At 44.3% G+C, this 20864-nt stretch overlaps 1 long non-coding RNA gene across 1 annotated transcript; it reads right to left on the bottom strand.

Moving 5' to 3' along the window:
• Window positions 1-2618: 2618 nt before the first annotated feature.
• On the bottom strand, window positions 2619-9724 carry LOC143783372 (uncharacterized). The gene is made up of 3 exons (XR_013217135.1): window positions 9432-9724; window positions 8214-8269; window positions 2619-2643 (listed from the first exon to the last, which is right to left on the bottom strand). It is a non-coding gene; the product is annotated as an uncharacterized LOC143783372 (long non-coding RNA).
• Between the last annotated feature and the right edge of the window lie 11140 nt (window positions 9725-20864).

The raw sequence follows: 20864 nt of genomic DNA, 5'->3' as shown, positions 1-20864 counted from the left end.
CTTTTTTTCACAAATAAATGCCGGTAATATCAAAGAAATTTTACCACTATCATGAAGCCCAATATGTCAAGAGAAAACAATGTCAAAATCACCGGGATCCGTTGAAGCATTCCAGAGTTATAACCTCATAAAGGGACAGTGGTCAAAATTGTAAAAATTGACCCGGTCATTAACCACCCTTGGGGCTTAAGGGGTTAAAGGAAACTGATGCTAAAACCTGGAATCTGATTGGCTCTGATGGGCCACACTGATACTTTGTCTTAGAACAGTTTTTAAACATGAGTGCCCCTGTGTCGGCTGCTGGTGGCACAGTGACAATGAGGGTATGGGCGCAGTCAGACGGCCGTAAAATAAGGACGACTGTTGCATGGGAATGCTCAGACTGGCCGGCGGCTCTCCGAACCTGAGCATGACACCATGTATTTCTATGTAACTGTCACACTAGGGCTGGGATAGCCGCCGGCCAGTCCGAGCATTGCGATGCAATCGTCATCCCTGTTATATGGCTGTCTGACTGTGCCCTATGTGAAATCCTCCTGCATTTCCTACGCTTTTTACATCGTTCCCCCTTATAGATACATTGATTATGGCAATAGATTATATGGAGGAACCTCTAATAAATATTACCGTTTATTACACCAACTTACAAAATAGTCTCCAGAGCCGGGACGCGGGAAGGTCTTATAAATCTTTTCGATTTTTTGTGCCTATAAAAGAACATACAGCTGTGGTGAGAATCTGTAGAAGGGGAAGTGCCCCAAAATGTATATCTTTACATAGAGATGTGTTTAGTGATATAATCCTGCCATGTGTTCCACATGAAGCTCCCCCTCCAGCCTGCTGTAAAACAAAGCTGCCATGAGCTGGAAAAACAAGTTTCCTTTAGGATTGAGGGGATGTACCTTTGCCAGTGGACAATAGACTTGTGACCTCATCCCCCACACCTGAGGCTGGACACACCGCTTTTAGCTGGTCACATATAAGGGACAAGACCAGCTGGTTCTCTCTTTTTTGCTGTGCCTGCATGCTGGAATGATCATGGATGGTGGATAAGTATACTCTGTACCCCCTTTTCTTACTAGGCCCTGTAACCTCTTAGGCCTTAGGGTTAGTAAGCTATAGATGGGAGGGCTGATATTGTGTGCGTGATTTGGGTAATCGGGCAGTTAATTGTGGGTTTTTATATTGTGTGATATTGTTGTGATATTACTGGATATTGTGGGTTATTACTGTGTTATTGCTGGGATATCACTGTATACTGTAGTGATATTACTGTATTAGAGTTGTAGTATCCGTATATGTGTATATATATATTTATAGTCGCTAGCTTGGGTATAAATATATATTTATGTTCTAGACTGCAGACTTGTGTGTGTGTAATAAATATCCTTTATTGTTACACTGTTTTGTCTCAGTCAGTGTATAGCATAAAGGAAAGATAACGTTGAGGCATATTTAGTGTATATTAATTATTAATAGCCAAGTTCGGCGATAATAGTTGATATCGATATCGAGGTGTAAGGAGAGATCCTCCATTTGATAACTATAAATTTAGTAAGAGGAAATCCCTTCCTTTAACAGAATCATTTACACCTTGGCTCATCATTTGCAGCTTTTTTAAAATCACTTTCCTTTTTTATCTTGTGGTGTTGGTTTCTGTTTTGGCACCAAATTTTTTAGAAGCCGACAAATGAATTATCGGCTATTCTGCTATCTAGCTCTGTATGACATATAAAGATACATATATGTGTGTCACTGACATGCAGTATATATATACACCTATACTATGTGTAGATTTCTATTCTATCTATTCTATTGTAACCGGTCAGTGTGATTTTACTGTACACCGCACTGAATTAACGGCTTTTCTATAGGACACCGGTCCGTATTTCTCGCAAGTCACCCTGATGGTCCGTGTGGTGAGCGAGTTTTTCTCGCCCCCATAGACTTGCACTGGCGAGTCTCGGCCAATATACGGTGCAAATCTCAGCATGCTGCAATTTCCCTCCCAGTTAAAATACGGCTGAGGAAACAACGGATGATGGGAGCTGCCCCATAGAGTAACACTGGTCCGAGTGCCATGCGATTTCTTCTCACTTAGCACTCCTCCGTAGTCCTCTCTAGTGTGACTCCGGCCTGACCATAATTTACTCATAACCTCATTGTTATCCTATGAAGAAAAGGGATGAGGAGCAGTAAGAAGAATTCAACGTGGCCTAAATTCTTTATTATTGAAAGCAATTTTATCCTTCATATGGAAACATTGTAAATGCCCGTGATAGAGAGCAGTAATGTCATGATACCATCACTATGGAGTCCTCCCCTTATTCTACACATACTACTAATAGATGGATGTGGAGAGATGTAGTAAGACACATACTTGTACTTTGGCTTCCATGCCTTCACAGACTCAATCCATTTACTAAAGAAAAAGACAAGAAAAAAGAATGAATAATATTACTCTTACACATTCTCCAAAATAGTAGGAAGACAGATGATCCTATTGAGCCTTAATATAACCAGTGCAGACTGATAGCGAACATCTCTGCGGTGGATTATTACAGGGAGAGTCTAGGAGAATCCATGATCCCAATTACATGTTATACTTACAGGAATTCCTCCTCTTCTTGATCTGACATCATCCTATAGAAGAGTAAGGAAGACAATTAGCAATGATTGTATCAGATGATAACAGAAGATCAACGGTCACATGTACGTGTGTCTGGTACTCGTGTCATCCATCTTCTCATGTACTGGAGAAGATATCCACACGTACCCAGTATAACATGTGGGACTGCTCACATGTCCGTATTTTACCGTCAGCGCTGATGACAAGAGCCAATACAGGTCTATGGGTCCATGTAAAACACGTACAGCTCACTGATGAGATACTGATGGCACACTGATGGCACACTGATCAGATACTGATGGCACACTGATGAGATACTGATGGCACACTGATGAGATACTGATGGCACACTGATGAGATACTGATGGCACACTGATGAGATACTGATGGCACACTGATGAGATACTGATGGCACACTGATGGCACACTGATGAGATACTGATGAGATACTGATGGCACACTGATGGCACACTGATGAGATACTGATGAGATACTGATGAGACACTGATGGAACACTGATGGTACAGATGGCTCACTGATAGCACACTGATGGCACCGGTACCGTTTTTCCAATACCTGTTTTCTACGGACGTGTGAAGGGGGCCTAAGGGCTCATACTCATTTGCAAAAAAAACGGACGAGTGCAATCCGATAAAAAATCGGATTGCACTCTGACCAATGTTATTCAATGGGTTACATCTCATCTGCGACTTTTTTCTCAGCTGAAATTGGACTGAGAAAAAAATCGTAGCATGCTGTGATTTGCTGCGTATCTTGGACGAGACTCGCCAATGCAAGGCAATGGGTGCGAGAAAAAAACACTCAGCACTCCCACCATGCGAGTGCTGTCCGTTTTTTACGCACCAGTGTCCTTTGAAAAGCCGGTAACTCATGTGCTGCATACAGTAAAATCACACTGACAGGTTAGAATAGAATGGAAATATACACATAGGATACATATATACCGTATATACACATGTCAGTGACACATATTATTTATATATATATTTATATAGCGACAGTATATATATATATATATATATATATATATATATATATATATATATATATATATACTAGCTGTACTACCCGGCTTCGCCCGGGTTAACGACTGCTGTTAGCAAAATAGAATGTGTTAACAAAAATTTATTCTGCACACAAAAACCACAAAACAAATAGATAGAAATGTAATCATTAAAAGGCAAAAACTAAGCTAATAGAAGCATTTCACAACATATATTAGCTTTGTTATACTGAGAATGTCTTTGTTGCCTATATTAACCAATCAGAGCTCAGATTAATTAACTGTAGCAAAATAGAAGCTGAGCTGTGATTGGTTGCTATTGGCAGCCTGATAAATCCCCAGCCAACAGGAAGCCCTCCCCCCTGGCAGTATATATTAGCTCACACATACACATAATAGACAGGTCATGTGACTGACAGCTGCCGGATTCCTATATGGTACATTTGTTGCTCTTGTAGTTTGTCTGCTTATTAATCAGATTTTTATTTTTGAAGGATACTACCAGACTTCTGTGTGTTTTAGGGCGAGTTTCATGTGTCAAGTTGTGTGTGTTGAGTTGCGTGTGGCGACATGCATGTAGCGACTTTTGTGAGATGAGTTTTGTGTGGCGACATGCGTGTAGCGACTTTTTGTGTGTCGAGTTGCATGTGACAGGTTAGTGTAGCAAGTTGTGTGCAGCAAGTTTTGCGCATGGCGAGTTTTGCGCGTGGCGATTTTTATGTGTGGTGCCTTTTGAGTATGTGCAAGTTTTGTGTGAGGCAACTTTTGCATGTGTTGCAACTTTTGTGCATGTGGCAATTTTTCCGCGTGTGCAAGTTTTGCGTGTGGCGAGTTTTGCATGTGGAGAGTTTTGCGCGTGGCGAGTTTTGAGCGGCGACTTTAGTGTTTCGACTTTTATGTGGCGAGGTTGGTGTATGTGTGGTGAAATGTGCGCTGAGGGTGGTATATGTGTTCGAGCACGTGGTAGTGTGTGGCGCATTTTGTGTGTGTGTTCATATCCCCGTGGTGGTGTGGTGATTATCCCATGTCGCGGCCCCACCTTAGCAACTGTACAGTATATACTCTTTGGCGCCATCGCTGTCATTCTTTAAGTCCCCCTTGTTCACATCTGGCAGCTGTTAATTTGCCTCCAACACTTTTCCTTTCATTTTTTCCCCATTATGTAGATAGGGGCAAAATTGTTTGGTGAATTGGAAAGCGCGGGGTTAAAATTTCACCTCACAACATAGCCTATGACGCTCTCAGGGTCCAGACGTGTGACTGCGCAAAATTTTGTGGCTGTAGCTGCGACGGTTCAGATGCCAATCTCAGACACACACACATACATACATACGTTCAGCTTTATATATTAGATATATATAAAATATTTCATAGAGAGATAGATAGAAGGCTAGCCGGTAATTAATTCTAGTGATTTTACAGAAGCCGACAGGATAGAAGACATGGTTTACATAGAGTAAACAGATGCAGAATAGGTAGATATATACTGTAGATGTCAGTGACCAATCCAATTAGTATTGTGTGTGTGTGTGCGCAAATTAGGGGACATGTATGTACCGTATTTTTCCTACTATAAGACGCACTTTTTCCCCAAAAAAATTGTGAGGAAAATGGGGGGTGCGTCTTATAGTTGGAACGCAGGCTTACCGGCATTGTGGCGGCGACAGAGGTGTGGGGATGATGTGGCACGGTGAGCGGTATGGCGTGAGCAGGGTCCCGTCCACATTTGAGGCGAATCTGCGGCCCGGTATTGAAGGAGAGCAGCAGAGCTGGGTGAGTTACGGTTTTCTCGGTGGCGGCGGCCATCTTCGTGAGGCCGCGCGTGCGCAGATTGAGTTTTCTGCTTCCTGGGGCTTCAGGAAAATGGCCGCGGGAGGCCGCGCGTGCGCAGATGGAGATCGTGGCGGCCATTTTCCTGAAGCTGAGTTCACAGATTGAGATTTCGGCTTCAGGAAAATGGCCACCGCGATCTCCATCTGCGCACGCGCGGACTCCCGCGGCCATTTTTCTGAAGCCCTGGGAAGCAGAGTACTGAATCTGCGCACGCGTGGCCTCAGAAAGATGGCCGCCGCCACCGGGAAAACCGTAACTCACCCAGCTCTGCTGCTCTCCTTTAATACCGGGCCGCGGATTCACCTCAAATGTGGGAGGGACCCTGGCGGCCGCCGCCACCTGAGGAAGTGACCGCACATCTGCCGCCGCCACAGCACTGCCGCAACCTCCCCATGGACACCAGGCCATGGCGTCGCCCACCTAAGCAGGATGGGACCCTGCTCAGGTGCACGCCGTTCCGCCCACCGCACCTCAGCATCACCTCACCTCTGCCACCACCATGCCTCCTGTGACCCTGCTCTGCCACTGCCTGCCCTCAGGTAAGAGATCTTAAATTCGGACAATAAGACGGACCCCCATCTTATAAAAAAATCCTTTTTTCTGCAATTTTCACCCCAAACATATCCATTACTAATCCTATAGTTGTTACATGTTAAATAAAGACACAGCCAGAATAAAGTTTTTTAATTAAATAGAACGTCAACTCTTGGACAGTCTGTGGTGCAACGTGATGTTGGTGGATGGAATGAGACATCATGTCCCAGATGTGTTCAATCGGATTCAGCTCTGGGGAACGGGCAGGCCAGTCCATAGCTTCAATGCCTTCATCTTGCAGGAACTGCTGACACACTCCAGCCACATGAGGTCTGGCATTGTCCTGCATTAGGAGGAGCCCAGGGCCAACCGCACCACATATGGTCTCACAAGAGGTCTGAGGATCTCATCTCGGTACCTAATGGCAGTCAGGCTACCTCTGGTGAGCACATGGAGGGCTGTGCGGCCCTCCAAAGAAATGCCACCCCACACCATTACTGATCCACTGCCAAACCGGTCATGCTAAAGGATGGTGCAGGCAGCAGATCATTCTCCACGGCATCTCCAGACTCTGTTACGTCTATCGCATGTGCTCAGTGTGAACCTGCTTTCATCTGTGAAGAGCACAGGGCGCCAGTGGCGAAATTGTCAATCCTAGTATTCTGTGGCAAATGCCAAGCGTCCTGCACGGTGTTGGGCTGTGAGCACAACACCCATCTGTGGACGTCGGGCACTCAGACCATCCTCATGGAGTCAGTTTGTAACCTTTTGTGCAGACACATGCACATTTGTGGCCTGCTGGAGGTCATTTTGCAGGGTTCTGGCAGTGCTCCTCCTATTCCTCCTTGCACAAAGTCTGAGGTAGCGGTCCTGCTGCTGGGTTGTTGCCCTCCTACGGCCCCCTCCACGTCTCCTGGTGTACTGGCCTGTCTCCTGGTAGCGCCTCCAGCCTCTGGACTACGCTGACAGACAGCAAACCTTGCCACAGCTCGCATTGATATGCCATCCTGGATGAGCTGCACTACCTGAGCCACTTGTGTGTTTTGTAGAGTCCGTCTCATGCTACCACGAGTGTGAAAGCACAACCAACATTCAAAAGTGACCAAAACATCAGCCAGAAAGCATTGGTACTGAGATGTGGTTTGATTTTCTTGGAGTTATATTCTGTTGTTTATATATATATGTGTGTGTTTTTGATGAATATTTCCTTTGAAAATGATGTGTAAATGACAGAGAACTCCTATATGTAAAAGCGCATATTAAAACCGCATTGCAATCGGATGTAAATCGGATGCTAGATGTGAAAATCGCATTGTACTCGCATGACACTCGTCTGCTTTTTCGGTCCAGATATCGGAACCTTTCTTTTGTCCCATATGGTTATGAGTGCTAAGATGAATTTTACCCTATGACTGAATTTCCAAAAATGTGGACACTACAAATCTGCCACATCTGAATTGGCATGAGGCCACGTTCACACATTCATTATGTGGTCAGTATTTTACATCAGAATGGAACAATCAGATGAATATTATAATAGAACCACGTCACCACTTCTGTATTTTTCACTCATTCCTGATTTTGTCTTACAAATCCTGATGTAAAATACTGAACATGTGACCGTGGCCTTAGGCTACTGCTCGGCAGTAATACAGAGTCACCTGCCATTCTCCTTACATGGAGCTTCAGGCTACGTCCCCACGGTCAGTAATTGGCAGCCCTTTGGACTCATCACATGTTCGCTCCGTCCAAAGCGCTGCCCGGCTTTTGAACGCAGGGGATTCTGCATGTGTTCATTGAACCGAGCGGAATCGCCGTGTCCTATACATTGGACGGATGGCATTTATCTTGCAGAGACTGAGTGTTTCCGCAAGATAAATAGACATGCTGCGGTCTAGAAAGACGCGCCGTATGTCCGTCTCTGCAGGGAAGCCAGAGGTGTCCGTGCACGCATAGTGGAGATGAGATTTCTTGAAATCCCATCCACTATGCTGTAACATCTGGCCGCTGCGGGCTGGACTCTGCGGAGGTATGCAGCGTTCAACCCGCAGCGTTTACTGACCGTGGGAACATACCCTGAATGTTTCCTTGTGGGAAGCAGAATTGCAGGAGATTATGGATGACATGGAAGGTGACTCCGAGAGGCCCCAGTCTATCAGACAAATTGCAGATTTAGGATAAGTAAGCATTTACCTTATTCTCCTCTTTTTTAATGCTTTTTTATTCTCCTCTTAAAATGCTCAGGTTCACTACAATAATAAAAGGATAGAAAAAAAACCAATGTTAGCAGACGTTGTATTTCATTCCTATTTGGATATTTGTGAAGAAGTAAAGGGGGATCAGTCGGTTACCGACACCTCGGCTCATTAAATAAAGATTCACTTGTTAAAGGGAACAAGAATCTATAAGGACGGGTAAGTGACGTCCTGACATTACAGGGTTAATACCTACAGAGTGAGGAGAAACGAACAGAACATAATAAAGGACATAGAAAGAGGCCAATACAAAGTTATCTCACACTTCACTGCCAACTGCTTCCCTCTAGTGAGTGTCCCCTCGGCAGTTACCGTGATGTCACCGTGTGATGTCATCACTCGCCCTGGATTACTAATCATCAGTAATAACAGGAACCATCGGAAGGGACAAAAACCTGCAACCAATCCCGTATCTGGGAAATGGTGATTGAAGGGAATGTGCAGGATTACAAAAACATAACTGCTTTCTTCCAAAAACAGCGCCACTCCTATCCTGTGTGTGGCATTGTAACTCTGCGTCATAGCAGTGAGCAGAGCAGAACTGTAATACTACACACAGCCAACAGACAGGTGTGGCGCTGGTTTTCGAAGAAACAAAGCAGAATGTTTCAAATCTTGTACAACCCTCTTAGATTCTTTACCTTAAGCCGAAACCTTATATCAGAGATATCAATGTAATTATCCAAATATCAAGCAAATATTCACTTCACAGAGGAAGAGGACAGGAGCACTAGTGCCACCCATCGGAGGTAGCAATGCTAAAAGTGAATATCGACCCTTTAATGAGCCGCGGCACATGACTCAGGATAGGAAGCTCCATTTACTGACAAGTGTTTCGGGTGCTTTGCTTCCTATCAGTGCAAACCTACTGCCAATAGGGGGCACTAGAGCTCCTGTCCTCTTCACCTAAACGGGCAACTTGCATCTTATAATTCCCAGAGCAGCACTGGCCTATAAGTCTCCTTACACCAACTGGGCCCCTTCACGAGGAACAACTTGATCTCCTGCACTCTCTAAACATTAAAGGGCCACTGTCACCCCCCTCCAGCCGTTATAAACTAAAAGAGCCACCTTGTGCAGCAGTAATGCTGCATTCTAACAAGGTGGCTCTTTTAGTTTTAGGTTCAAGTATACCCCAAATAAAGCGTTTTTATACTTAGCCACAATTCCTGTCTCTAGCCAGGGAGGCGGGTCCTCACTCCCCAGCTTGGCCAGCTCCTCTGCCGTCACTCCAATCTTCCTGCGCTTTCGGCGCCGCCCCCTCAGCGCTGTTATCGTTTCAAAACCGGCGCCTGCGCTGTGTACTGGTGTCCTGCGCAGACGCAGTAAGCTCTGGCCGTCTGACGTCCCAGCCAGGCTTGCACACTGCGCCTGCGCGGGCATCGCGGCCAGCCACCTTTGGAATCCCCGCCCCGTACTGTGTTATGCATTATTATTACTGCTGCACAAGGTGGCTCTTTTAGTTTATAACGGCTGGAGGGGGGTGACAGTGGCCCTTTAAGTAACTGGTAAAAAATAAAGATTTATGGAAATGATGATAAATTCTTAATTATGAGTTATCTTTACATTGCTCTGCATTGTACCCACGTATGGATGCTGGATACAAAGACAGAAGGCCGGTTGCATGAATGACACATTTTGCTCATTAGTGAAATAAAAGTTCAGATATTATTAGAGAATGAGGGAAATGAGGAGAGGAAGTCACAGACACGAGGGATAGGACAGGACATAAACCAGCAGATAATGGAAGGCTCCTCACCCTGCGCTAGCTGGAGCTCTCTGAGGATTCCGCTCGCCAGTTGCCGAGTCACCGTCACAACATTCCGTGACCTCATAATCGACAATCACCTGCAGCCAATGCCCTGTACATGGAATGGGCTTCTGTCCTCTTATGGACACAGCGGACTTTGGCCTTAAAGGGGTTCTCCGAGACACGGAATAAAAGAAATAATACACATTACAAAATGGAACATTTTTCTAAATACCTTTATTTAGCCAAAAGGTATGCTTTATCTAGTGATCTCTGTCAGAAAGCTGAAAACAATTGTCAGGCCGCCAAATTCAGACTGTTTCAACTCTGCAAGGAAAAAAATTACCATACCATATATTTTTTTGCACATCTCTTCAAATATATTTCATAAGTGGCAAAAAAATATACAAAAAAATGAAGTGACAACACAAAATGAATTATCATAAATACAATTTTTTATTAGTTCATACAACAAACAGTACGATATTAAAATTCAGAGGCAAGGTACTGGAAAAACAGAGGTTACTCTATATACTGACCATCCCATTACATAGATAGTAATTACATACAAAGTCTTTTAATATATATATGTTCAACTGTCCATCTGGTGTACATACAAAAATAAAGTAATAAAGTGTCTAGTGCCATAATTTGTAGGTATAAGAATACCTTAACTATGTATGAGCACTAGATGGCGCTGTTGTTTTATTGTTACAAATTGCTATATAAACCTTTTATTACAATGAAACCTTACGGAAATGCTGATCGTTATTGTTAGGTATTGCTGGTGTTCTCTATATCCCACCTAGGTTACAGTGATATATACGGTAAAGCATACTTTCTATTGATTTTTGATACTTGTATGTGTTTTTACCCTTATGATCTTTACGGAATCCATATTTAGAATACACTCTCTTGATGAGATGTTTACATTAATGGTGGACTTATGATATATTTGTTTGTGATAGTCTTAATACAAAGTATACCTATATAAGTCAACACCAGCAATACCCAACAATAACTATGAGCATTTCCGTAAGGTTTCATTGTAATAAAATGTTTATATAGCAATTTGTAACAATACAACAACAGCGCCATCTAGTGCTCATACATAGTTAAAGGTAAGGTACCGCGTTTGTAGATCATTAATAAATCACTGTAATGTAGCATAACATGCTGCTATAACCAAGTTTTAAATGCATGTGAAACAGATTTCGTGTGTTATATGTGTTTAAAGAAGGAACTGGGGGCTGACATCTTGGTTTCACAGCAGTTCACGACACTAGCAGTGTCATTTTACAGCACCCCATGGACATAGGAGCTAATAGACCGGCGCTGACCCTATCTTTAACATTGGAGAGGTGTTAGCAGTGAGCTGGGCACGCCTCTGTGGGCTGCACAACTCACTGCTGTAGGTGTGACTAGCTGCCATTTTATTATAGCCCAGTGCTCTCTGCCCAGCTCCACTTACTCTCTATCACAGGAGCTCCATTCACTCCATTAAGCTGCATTCCCAGCCTGCAGAGAGAGGCGACACCTGACACCTGTCTCTGCCATACAATGTACCTCTCCCCTCCCTCCACAATGCCTGGCCATTCACTGCAGACCTGGAGCTCCTTCTTATCTTACTGAGGGATGAGTCACAGACAGCTCTGCACAGACAATGCTGCTCCTGTTGTGAAATTGGATTTTGGGCTCCCCCGGTGGCCACTGGTGGAATTGAACTTGTGTGCATCATCCCCCCTGTTCACCTGTTCCTATCAGGATGTGGGAGTCGCTATTTAGCCTTGCTCCTCTGTTACTTCCATGCCGGTCAACGTTGTAATCAGAAGCCTTTCTGTGCATGTTCCTGCTGCTAGACAACTCCCAGCTAAGTTGGACTTTTGTCCTTGTTTGTTTTTGCATTTTGTTCCAGTTCACAGCTGTTGTTTCGTTTCTGTGTCTGGAAAGCTCTTGTGATCTGAAATTGCCACTCTGATGTTATGAGTTAATACTAGAGTCTTAAAGTAATTTCAGGATGGTGTTTTGATAGGGTTTTCAGCTGACCATGAAAGTGCCCTTTCTGTCTTTCTGCTATCTAGTAAGCGGACCTCGATTTTGCTAAACCTATTTTCATACTACGTTTGTCATTTCATCTAAAATCACCGCCAATATATGTGGGGGCCTCTGTCTGCCTTTCGGGGAAATCTCTCTAGAGGTGAGCCAGGACTGTATTTTCCTCTGCCAGGATTAGTTAGTCCTCCGGCTGGCGCTGGGCGTCTAGGGATAAAACGTAGGCAACGCTACCCGGCTACTGTTAGTTGTGCGGCAGGTTTAGTTCATGGTCAGTTTAGTTTCCATCCTTCCAAGAGCTAGTTCTTATGTTGCTGGGCTATGTTCTCTTGCCATTGAGAACCATAACAGTTTGACCGGCCCATAAAGGGTTAAATTAATTGGCAGAGAAAAGAGAAGTCTGCTGAAGATTTTTTTTTTTTTTTTTTCCTTCAGTGCTGAGTGTGCTTATAATTGAATCTCTTGCTAGTCTGCCTATATTGCAGCCTATCTCTCTCTCTCTCCTTCTAATCCTGGAATGGCTCTGTGTTCACCTGTTTAAGATGGATATTCAGAGTTTAGCTGCAGGTTTGAATAATCTCACCACGAAAGTTCAAAATTTACAAGATTTTGTTGTTCATGTTCCTATATCTGAACCTAGAATTCCTGTGCCTGAATTTTTCTCGGGGAATAGATCTTGCTTTCAAAATTTCAAAAATAATTGCAAGTTGTTTTTGTCCCTGAAATCTCGCTCTGCCGGAGATCCTGCACAGCAGGTCAGGATTGTGATTTCCTTGCTCCGGGGCGACCCTCAAGATTGGGCTTTTGCATTGGCTCCAGGGGATCCTGCGTTGCTCAATGTGGATGCGTTTTTTCTGGCCTTGGGGTTGCTTTATGAGGAACCTCATTTAGAGCTTCAGGCGGAAAAGGCCTTGATGTCCCTATCTCAGGGGCAAGACGAAGCTGAAATATACTGCCAAAAATTCCGTAAATGGGCTGTGCTTACTCAGTGGAATGAGTGCGCCCTGGCGGCGAATTTCAGAGAGGGTCTCTCTGATGCCATTAAGGATGTTATGGTGGGGTTCCCTGTGCCTGCGGGTCTGAATGAGTCCATGACAATGGCTATCCAGATCGATAGGCGTCTGCGGGAGCGCAAACCGGTGCACCATTTGGCGGTGTCTACTGAGAAGACGCCAGAGAATATGCAATGTGATAGAATTCTGTCCAGAAGCGAACGGCAGAATTTTAGACGAAAAAATGGGTTGTGCTTCTATTGCGGTGATTCAACTCATGTTATATCAGCATGCTCTAAGCGTACTAAGAAGCCTGATAAGTCTGTTTCAATTGGCACTTTACAGTCTAAGTTTATTCTATCTGTGACCCTGATTTGTTCTTTATCATCTATTACCGCGGACGCCTATGTCGACTCTGGCGCCGCTTTGAGTCTTATGGATTGGTCCTTTGCCAAACGCTGTGGGTATGATTTAGAGCCTCTTGAAAATCCTATATCTCTGAAGGGGATTGACTCCACCCCATTGGCTAGTAATAAACCACAGTACTGGACACAAGTAACTATGCGGATTAATCCGGATCATCAGGAGATTATTCGCTTTCTTGTGCTGTATAACCTACATGATGTGTTGGTGCTTGGATTGCCATGGCTGCAATCTCATAACCCAGTCCTCGACTGGAAAGCTATGTCTGTGTTAAGCTGGGGATGTAAGGGGACGCATGGGGACGTACCTTTGGTTTCCATTTCATCATCTATTCCCTCTGAGATTCCTGAATTCTTGTCTGACTATTGTGACGTTTTTGAAGAACCTAAGCTTGGTTCACTACCTCCGCACCGGGAGTGCGATTGTGCCATAGATTTGATTCCGGGTAGTAAATACCCTAAGGGTCGTTTATTTAATCTGTCTGTGCCTGAACATGCTGCTATGCAAGAATATATAAAGGAGTCCTTGGAAAAGGGACATATTCGTCCTTCGTCATCTCCCTTAGGAGCCGGTTTTTTCTTTGTGGCTAAGAAAGATGGCTCTTTGAGGCCGTGTATTGATTATCGGCTTTTGAATAAAATCACGGTTAAATATCAATATCCGTTGCCACTGCTGACTGATTTGTTTGCTCGCATAAAGGGGGCCAAGTGGTTCTCTAAGATAGATCTCCGTGGGGCGTATAATTTGGTGCGAATTAGACAGGGGGATGAGTGGAAAACCGCATTTAATACGCCCGAGGGCCACTTTGAGTATTTGGTGATGCCTTTTGGTCTTTCAAATGCCCCTTCAGTCTTTCAGTCCTTTATGCATGACATTTTCCGTGAGTATTTGGATAAATTTATGATTGTGTATCTGGATGATATTTTGATTTTTTCGGATGACTGGGACTCTCATGTCCAGCAGGTCAGGAGGGTTTTTCAGGTTTTGCGGTCTAATTCCTTGTGTGTGAAAGGTTCTAAGTGCGTTTTTGGGGTTCAAAAGATTTCCTTCTTGGGATATATTTTTTCCCCCTCTTCCATCGAGATGGATCCTGTCAAGGTTCAGGCTATTTGTGATTGGACGCAACCCTCTTCTCTTAAGAGTCTTCAGAAATTTTTGGGCTTTGCTAACTTTTATCGTCGATTTATTGCTGGTTTTTCTGATGTTGTTAAACCATTGACTGATTTGACTAAGAAGGGTGCTGATGTTGCTGATTGGTCCCCTGCTGCTGTGGAGGCCTTTCGGGAGCTTAAGCGCCGCTTTTCTTCCGCCCCTGTGTTGCGTCAGCCTGATGTTGCTCTTCCTTTTCAGGTTGAGGTCGACGCTTCTGAAATCGGAGCTGGGGCGGTTTTGTCGCAGAGAAGTTCCGATTGCTCCGTGATGAGACCTTGTGCCTTTTTTTTCTCGTAAATTTTCGCCCGCCGAGCGGAATTATGATATTGGGAATCGGGAGCTTTTGGCCATGAAGTGGGCTTTTGAGGAGTGGCGTCATTGGCTTGAGGGGGCTAGACATCAGGTGGTGGTATTGACTGACCACAAAAATCTAATTTATCTTGAGTCCGCCAGACGCCTGAATCCTAGACAGGCGCGCTGGTCGTTGTTTTTCTCTCGGTTTAATTTTGTGGTGTCCTACCTGCCGGGTTCTAAGAATGTTAAGGCGGATGCCCTTTCTAGGAGTTTTGAGCCTGACTCCCCTGGTAATTCTGAACCTACAGGTATCCTTAAGGATGGAGTGATATTGTCTGCCGTTTCTCCAGACCTGCGGCGGGCCTTGCAGGAGTTTCAGGCGGATAGACCTGATCGTTGCCCACCTGGTAGACTGTTTGTTCCTGAGGATTGGACCAGTAAAGTCATTTCTGAGGTTCATTCTTCTGCGTTGGCAGGTCATCCTGGAATCTTTGGTACCAGGGATTTGGTGGCAAGGTCCTTCTGGTGGCCTTCCCTGTCACGAGATGTGCGAGGCTTTGTGCAGTCTTGTGACGTTTGTGCTCGGGCCAAGCCTTGTTGTTCTCGGGCTAGTGGATTGTTGTTGCCCTTGCCTATCCCGAAGAGGCCTTGGACGCACATCTCGATGGATTTTATTTCGGATCTTCCTGTTTCTCAGAAGATGTCTGTCATCTGGGTGGTGTGTGACCGTTTCTCTAAGATGGTCCATTTGGTTCCCCTGCCTAAGTTGCCTTCTTCTTCCGAGTTGGTTCCTCTGTTTTTTCAAAATGTGGTCCGTTTGCATGGTATTCCGGAGAATATCGTTTCTGACAGAGGAACCCAATTCGTGTCTAGATTTTGGCGAGCATTCTGTGCTAGGATGGGCATAGATTTGTCTTTCTCGTCTGCTTTCCATCCTCAGACTAATGGCCAGACCGAGCGGACGAATCAGACCTTGGAGACATATTTGAGGTGTTTTGTGTCTGCAGATCAGGATGATTGGGTTGCTTTTTTGCCTTTAGCGGAGTTTGCCCTCAATAATCGGGCCAGCTCTGCCACCTTGGTGTCTCCTTTTTTCTGTAATTCGGGGTTTCATCCTCGATTTTCTTCCGGTCAGGTGGAATCTTCGGATTGTCCTGGAGTGGATGCTGTGGTGGAGAGGTTGCATCAGATTTGGGGGCAGGTGGTGGACAATTTGAAGTTGTCCCAGGAGAAGACTCAGCTTTTTGCCAACCGCCGGCGTCGGGTTGGTCCTCGGCTTTGTGTTGGGGACTTGGTGTGGTTGTCTTCTCGTTTTGTCCCTATGAGGGTTTCTTCTCCTAAGTTTAAGCCTCGGTTCATCGGCCCGTACAAGATATTGGAGATTCTTAACCCTGTGTCCTTCCGTTTGGACCTCCCTGCATCTTTTTCTATTCATAACGTTTTTCATCGGTCATTATTGCGCAGGTATGAGGTACCGGTTGTGCCTTCTGTTGAGCCTCCTGCTCCGGTGTTGGTTGAGGGCGAGTTGGAGTACGTTGTGGAAAAAATCTTGGACTCCCATGTTTCCAGACGGAAGCTCCAGTATCTGGTCAAATGGAAGGGATATGGTCAGGAGGATAATTCTTGGGTGACTGCCTCTGATGTTCATGCCTCCGATCTGGTCCGTGCCTTTCATAGGGCTCATCCTGATCGCCCTGGTGGTTCTGGTGAGGGTTCGGTGCCCCCTCCTTGAGGGGGGGGTACTGTTGTGAAATTGGATTTTGGGCTCCCCCGGTGGCCACTGGTGGAATTGAACTTGTGTGCATCATCCCCCCTGTTCACCTGTTCCTATCAGGATGTGGGAGTCGCTATTTAGCCTTGCTCCTCTGTTACTTCCATGCCGGTCAACGTTGTAATCAGAAGCCTTTCTGTGCATGTTCCTGCTGCTAGACAACTCCCAGCTAAGTTGGACTTTTGTCCTTGTTTGTTTTTGCATTTTGTTCCAGTTCACAGCTGTTGTTTCGTTTCTGTGTCTGGAAAGCTCTTGTGATCTGAAATTGCCACTCTGATGTTATGAGTTAATACTAGAGTCTTAAAGTAATTTCAGGATGGTGTTTTGATAGGGTTTTCAGCTGACCATGAAAGTGCCCTTTCTGTCTTTCTGCTATCTAGTAAGCGGACCTCGATTTTGCTAAACCTATTTTCATACTACGTTTGTCATTTCATCTAAAATCACCGCCAATATATGTGGGGGCCTCTGTCTGCCTTTTGGGGAAATTTCTCTAGAGGTGAGCCAGGACTGTATTTTCCTCTGCCAGGATTAGTTAGTCCTCCGGCTGGAGCTGGGCGTCTAGGGATAAAACGTAGGCAACGCTACCCGGCTACTGTTAGTTGTGCGGCAGGTTTAGTTCATGGTCAGTTAAATTTCCATCCTTCCAAGAGCTAGTTCTTATGTTGCTGGGCTATGTTCTCTTGCCATTGAGAACCATAACATGCTCCATACACACCACATAAACTATAAACTGCTGGTGATAGCAGATCACAGGGCAGTCACACACAAAATGGCTCTGCCCTGTGATGCTGCTCTTCATTCTGCCCCAGGGATATTAGACCACCCAAAAGGGGAGGGAAATGCTGATGTCAGCAGTTACTGCCCAGATTTTCCAGCTAACAGTAAAGCTGGTAAGGCCGGGGTCACACTAGACCGTAATACGGACGAGTGCTATGCGATAAAAAATCACATAGCACTCGGCCCAATGTTAATCTATGGTTCAGCTCCCATCATCCGATATTTTCTCCACCGTATTTCGGATCCGAGGGAACTCGCAGCAGGCTGCGATTGTCAGCGTATCTCGGCCGAGACTCGCCAATGAAAGTCTATGGGGGCGAGAATTAATCGGATTACACACGGACCATGCGTGTGCATTGCGAGAAATACGCAGCGGTGTTCTATAGAAAAGCCGGTAATTCAATTGCCGGCTTTGCAATTCTCCTTCACAAACCCGACAGGATATGAGACATGGTTTTCATACAGTAAACCATCTCATTTTCCCCTTTTTTTTGCATATTCCACACTACTAATGTTAGTAGTGTGTATGTGCAAAATTTGGCCGCTGTAGCTGCTAAAATAAAGGGTTAAATGGCGGGAAAAATTGGCGTGGGCTCCCGCGCAATTTTCTCCGCCAGAATGGTAAAGCCAGTGACTGAGGGCAGATATTAATAGCCAGGAGAGGGTCCATGGTTATTGGCCCCCCCGTGGCTAAAAACATCTGCCCCCAGCCACCCCAGAAAAGGCACATCTGGAAGATGCGCCTATTCTGGCACTTGGCCACTCTCTTCCCACTCCCGTGTAGCGGTGGGATATGGGGTAATGAAGGGTTAATGTCACCTTGCTAATGTAAAGTGACATTAAGCCAGATTAATAATGGAGAGGCGTTAATTATGTCACCTATCCATTATTAATCCAATAGTACGAAAGGGTTAAAAAACACACACACACATGATTTAAAAGTATTTTAATTAAATAAACACAGCGGTTGTTTTAATAATTTATTGCTCTCTCAATCCATTTTCAGACCCTCGCTTGGCAAAATAATAAACGCACAAGATACATACCTTCTGATGTCCTATCACGTCCCACGAGGTAATCAATCTGAAGGGGTTAACTAATATTACAGGCACGAGCTGCGATAAACCACTCACTCGTGCCTGTAATCCCCGGGTGCTGAAAGGAAAGCAGAGTGATCTATACTTACATTGAGTCGCGGTGATGCGCCCCTGCTGGATGTTCTCATGAACTGCAGCCTGGGAACTTTTTCCCACGCTCCAGGTCATATGAGGACATCCACCAGGGGGCGCATCACCGCGACTGAAGGAAATATAGGTCAATGACCTACATTTCATTCATTTGCCGGGGAATTACAAGCACGAGCACACCGCTGCATTAGCAGGGCTCCTGCCTATAAAATAATTAACCCCTTCAGATGGATTACTTCGTGGGACGTGACGGTTCAGCTGAGGGTATGTATCTTGTGTGTTTATTATTTTGCCAAGCGAGGGCCTGGAAATGGATTGAGAGAGCAATAAATTATTAAAACAACCTGTGTGTTTATTTCATTAAAATACTTATAAATCATGTGTGTGTGTGTTTTTTAACCCTTTCAAACAATTGGATTAATAATGGATAGGTGACATAATTGACGCCTCTCCATTATTAATCTGGCTTAATGTCACCTTACAATGGCAAGGTGGCATTAACCCTTCATTACCCCATATCCCACCGCTACAGGGAGTGGGAAGAGAGTGGCCAAGTGCCAGAATAGGTGCATCTTCCAGATGAGCCTCTTCTGGGGTGGCTGGGGGCAGATGTTTTTAGCCACGGGGGGGCCAATAACCATGGACCCTCTCCTGGCTATTAATATCTGCCCTCAGTCACTGGCTTTACCATTCTGGCGGAGAAAATTGCGCGGGAGCCCACGCCAATTTTTTCCGCAATTTAACCCTTTATTTTAGCAGCTACAGCGGCCAAATTTTGCACATACACACTACTAACATTAGTAGTGTGGAATATGCAAAAAAAAAGGGATATGAGATGGTTTACTGTATGTAATCATGTCTCATATCCTGTCGGGTTTGTGAAGGAGAAATGCAAAGCCGGCAATTGAATTACCGGCTTTTCACAGATATCGCGCTGAATGAAATATAAATACAGAATATATATATATGTCTCAATGACATATATATATATACTGTATATATGTTTTCCCGAACATTTGAGCACATAAATCCATTAGATGTCGGTTTTGCAAGCCTGCGCGAAAATCTCGCAGTACGGATGCCATACGGATGCCATACGGATCATTTGATGCAAGGAAATCGCATCCTCGCACTGCACACGGATCACTGTTTTTGAAACATTTGTGCGATTCTCGGCCGTGAAAAACGGACCGTTTTTTTATACGTTAAGTGTGTCCCCGGCCTAAGTCTCACTATAGCTGCTTGAGGTCTAAAACGGAAAATGCTCCCCCTAGTGGTCAATATATATATTTGTAAGAAAATATATAATATTTTTCATATAGAAATGTTTGCAAACAGTGCAAACATTGCATTAGTACATTTTATTTACTATTTTAAGCTTAATTTCACAAAAAAACAAACTACAAGAAAACTGGTGGCACCTTCCCTTTAAGGTATTCTTATACCTACAAATTATGGCACTAGACACTTTATTACTTTATTTTTGTATGTACACCAGATGGACAGTTGAACATATATATATTAAAAGACTTTGTATGTAATTACTATCTATGTAATGGGATGGTCAGTATATAGAGTAACCTCTGTTTTTCCAGTACCTTGCCTCTGAATTTTAATATCGTACTGTTTGTTGTATGAATTAATAGAAAATTGTATTTATGATAATTCATTTTGTGTTGTCACTTCAATTGTTTATATATTTTTTGCCCCTTATGAAATATATTTGAAGGGATGTGCAAAAAAAATATGGTAGGGTTTCATGTATCTGAAGTGATGCCCGTATTGATGGGCCAATAATTTAGTTGTAAGGACTTTTTGTCTTGAAGGAAAAAAATAAGCAAAGTGTGCACAAGATCTCAGAAATGTCATTCACTTTGCTGCGACAGTAAGATTCTCAGCTATTCACAGCAAAAATGTTGTGTGCACCTTCCCTTACACTGTAACAAATAGCGTGTATTTAATAGTGTGTGTATATAGTGTCTGACCAAAATCAAACACTGTGAGCTACTTATACAGCTGCTATATAGTGGCTTGCAAAAGTATACACCCCCTATTTTGTTGCATTACAACTTTTGTTTAAATATTTTTGTAATCTGATTGGTGTGTGATGCATCAGCACTAAATAGTCTAAGTTGGTGAAGTGAAGTGAGAGAAATATAGGCCTAAATGAAATTTATGGGATCAAATAACC

Source organism: Ranitomeya variabilis, chromosome 6 (assembly GCF_051348905.1).
Source record: "Ranitomeya variabilis isolate aRanVar5 chromosome 6, aRanVar5.hap1, whole genome shotgun sequence".
Classification (NCBI taxonomy): domain Eukaryota; kingdom Metazoa; phylum Chordata; class Amphibia; order Anura; family Dendrobatidae; genus Ranitomeya; species Ranitomeya variabilis.
The sequence above is the reverse complement of the archived record's forward strand: the minus strand, read 5'-3'. Positions and strand labels throughout refer to the sequence as shown.